Here is a 4,144-nt window from a genome sequence, read left to right on the forward strand (position 1 = left end):
AGTGCGTCTCCTTTTTTCATGGTGGCGGGGGGGAGAGTACTGCAAAGCAGGCAAGCGAGGGCTTCAGGTGGTTTGGAACCCTTGGAATTCTCTTTTATACCGTCTCCCTGGTGCGGATAGTATTTGTTCTTGGTGTTAATTTGATGTTACATAATTGAGAAAAGATTAAGACCACCAAATCTTGTGTTAGAAGTCAAATCCAAAAGAAAACGGAGCCTACCTGTTTCTCTTGGAAGTCAGCAAGGTGCTAGTAACAGAGAAGGGCTCATGCTGGGTTTCAGATGCAATGAAAGGTGAGTGAGAAGTGGAGTATGTGTTGGTGAAAGAGAAGTAACCACTTCACTGAGTTAATACCTGCTGAAACGTGTTCCCTTCTCCTGTCTGAAACTCATTCTGGTTTCCAAAGTTCCCATGCTCCCTAATTGTCGCATGTCAGTGAAGATGTTGCTGGAAAGGACAGTGCAATTAATAGATCACTTTGTATTTTTGCATCTTTTAGTTATGTTTAATGAGCTGTGTTTGTTTAGATTTGAAGGTGTGTGCTTCATGATACCTCCCTGTCCTAAAAATAAGACCAATTAAAAATTGAACTGTTTTTCATGATAGACTGGGCTTTCTGAAGTTATCACAATATTCTGCAAATAGAAAACAAACCTAAAGTATTTGCCACAGCTTTAAAATATGTATTATGGTTTATGTTTCAGCTTACTAATTTGACTCAATAGTTTTTTTAGCTCTTTTAGCTAATGTTCTTTTCACTGCTGAAGCTAACCATTTATTCCAGAATAAACCCAAGTTTTATTAAAGAATAATCTGATGAACTCGGTCACTCCTATCACTGGTGGCTTGTGGCAAATGCCACAGTAAGTATTTGCAGCTTGTGTTTCTCCCTAGTGGGTCTATGCATTTAAGACATACAGCTCCTGAAAACTTACATTTCAAATAGAATTGTTGTTTGACTTAAGCCAAGCACATATTATTGATGCACTTCAACCTGCACAGGTGACTCCAGCTGCAATATATGCATTCTACTCACATTTACTGTTTAAGAAAAAGTGAACTCTGCCTGCATGCTCTTCACTCTCCATGACCAGTACTCACTGGGGATGATGGTAGTGAATAGAAGGAGACATTGTGTTTCTCCAGCTGGAGATGGGTGAGAAAATGCTGTAGGCCCTGCTCTCTCAAAGCATGGAAAGTGGGGAATTTTGCATGGGAGGACAAGTACTCTCTTAACTTATATTCCACAGTGCCAAATAACCATGGTGTTGATGGCGTATCCCTGCTACCTGCCTCCAGCTGACCAAACCAGCATGCCTGAACGTGATGTGGAGGTGTCAGTGAAAGCAGCTGTGCCTGCAGCGACGTGGGGTGACTGTAGGAACAGTTCTGGAGAGCAAAGCAGTTCCTACATCAGGTATTTGAGAGGCTACCTTGGGCTGGTTGCAGGCTGGTCCCAGGAGTTAGAGGGCAGTTTTCACCTCAGTCTTGAAAGAGAACCAGTTTGCTGTAAGCTTCCCAAGGCACAACCAGTTTGCCTGTTCTGCAGAGCAAAGCAGTGAGTGTGTGTATAGGTGTGATCAGGAGATTCACTTTTAAAAGTATGTTCCTGGTCAAATAAAAACAGTGCTGTAGGCAAGTAAGGGGTAACTGCTGTCTTTCATTGGCAGCATCACAAAGGGATGCACTTGGGCACGCTAATAAGGGATATTTCAGACCACTTAGAAGTACAAAGAACAGAGATTTAGCTTGTGAAGAGTATGTACCCGTGCCTGCCTCTCATGTAGGATAGCTTTCTGTCTTAGTCGGTGTTTCCCAGGACAGCACAAGGGGAGCAGGCCTGGGCTTTCTGTGTGGATAATATAGCAGTTAAAACATCATACCCTTTCCATAGTACGTTATGTGAAGTAAAACAGGAAGTGGTTGGTGATGAACTAAAAATAGGCACCTAACTGCCTGAGACTCAGGTGTGTTTGGCTGTTTGAAAACTGAAGTAAACATTTCAGTGTAGGATAACAGCCACCACTCCCAGCTGCTCTTTGACCAGCTTTGGGGTCAGAATATTCCACAGAGGAACTGAAGAATTCCCATGGCTTCCTAAATTCGGTGCTCAGGCTAGTGTGGGTGACAAGCTAAACCAAATGCTTGTTCTGCATGGTTTCAGTTGTGCGCTTCCTGCCACAAGATGATGTGGGTGCCTAAGCCTGGCAGGCATTCAAATGCTTGGACAGAGCCCGGGGGAAGAATAATAGGTTGATTGGGGAAAACCCCCTAAACTGTTAAAATTGAGGTATTGCCTCTGCACTTGGAGTGTCTGTAAGTCACAAATTGTGGATGCTGGGAGGAAAACTGGTGTGTACACCTTGTCCCTGCCAGGCATCTGTTGGCCACTGTCAAAAACTCAGGAAGTCCAGGATGAACTGGAAGGGCCTGTGATCTGATCCAATATTGCCATTATTGTCTCCTCTTCAAAGCAACTTTTCTTCAAGGTCTAACCGCTAACACCAGTAAGGAGCATGATCTCTTTGATGCCCTTCCCACTTCTGCATTTTGATTAGAATCTTCATTAAAAAAGTATTAATTTCATGGGTTTTGCCCTTTTGTTGACCATGTCCAGCCCTGTAGAGGTGGTAGCATTATTGTAGTTGTTTTAAATGATTTACCTTCCCTGAAGGATCCTTTCTCACCTGCTGCAGTTTTCCACCTACTTTTTCCTTTTGTCACCCACGTTCACTCTGTTCTCTTTCCAGACTGTAGGGCTTGGTTGGTCAAGGTGTCTGTGGAAACACACATTGTAAGCTGTGTTTCCCTTCCTCCTCTCCCACAGAACAGCTTCCAGCTGGAGTGCCTGCTCTGTAGCTGGGGTAGCTTTGCTGAGCACCTCCCAGCACTTTACTGATGCTGGTTGTGGTTGCCAGCGGTGGCTTCCACGGGCTGGGGCCCTCGCTTGGGCTCCTGGCCAGGCAGCAGCCCCAGCCCCAGGCAGTCAGCCCAGAGGCAGAGCTCTGCTTTCTTGGTGCCCTTTTTGATGTTCTTGTGGCTGCCAGCCTTGTTCAAGCTGCTCTTGCAGGGCATTGTCAGTCCTCTCCTGTGGCGGCTGGCGATGATGCTGTGTGCTCTGTTCCACTGGGTGGTTTGAACCTTGTGTGTTTCCTCTACCAGCTGCAGGGTAGGACCATAACGTGTTCTGAAAGAGCAATGTGTGTGGCAAGGCTTTTGGTTTCAAAACTCCTAGCTACATTTTAACGTTTCTCTCCACTCAGCTCACAGAGGATGAAAGCATGGGGGGAGGGAGAGGGGAGGCTCGCTGGGAGTCAGTAATCATTTAAAACTAATACCCACTTGGTTTAGTTTTTACTCTCCCACACTAATTCCATATGTTTGCCCATGCCAATCCACCATTTCACTTCAATTAAACCAGGAAAATCACTGGGGGCTTTGAAAAAAACTTCAAAAAATAATAATCAAAGTAGTGGTATTCATCCCAGTATCCCAGCGGATTGAAACACTGGTGTGCTGGTTGGGCTTTGGAAGTTTTACAGTAAATGCTGCATTGCAAGGCTCACTTTGAAGCAGTTATTTCTTGGCTCCTACCTGCAGGTAGTGCCCCTTCCCGATCCGTGGCAACAGATACATATGGCAGCGTGTTGCATATTGTGAAATAAGTTACATGTGTGTGCTTGCTGTCATAAAGTGATGATTTGGTAGGTGCCTGCTCATCAGAGCTCATTACAGCTCTGTGCACTTACAGAGCGCCTGCAGCGCTTTATTCCCTACATGCAAAATGTATGTGCTCAGTATGGAAAAAATTTATAAACCCTGCAGAAAATAAGATCTGGGGCTGTTGCAAAAGCATCCATGATGTGGAACTGAACAAAATACACTACCCAAGTCTCAGAGAGTGAGCGGGCTGGCAGACCCACGTGGGCTGAACAGGAACGCGGGTGCTGGGGAAGGCCTCTTCTATATGACAACGGTATTGAAGAGGTGAAGCTTATGTATTGGGGTATGTCCAAACACAGAAGATCATAGAATCATAGAATGGTTCAGACTGGAAAATACCTAAAAGCTCATCCAGTTCCAATCCCCTGCCATGGGCAAGGACACTTTCCACCAGATCAGGTTGCTCAAAGCTCCATCCAAC

The sequence above is a fragment of the Melopsittacus undulatus genome, chromosome 8 (genome assembly GCF_012275295.1).
Source record: "Melopsittacus undulatus isolate bMelUnd1 chromosome 8, bMelUnd1.mat.Z, whole genome shotgun sequence".
NCBI lineage: Eukaryota > Metazoa > Chordata > Aves > Psittaciformes > Psittaculidae > Melopsittacus > Melopsittacus undulatus.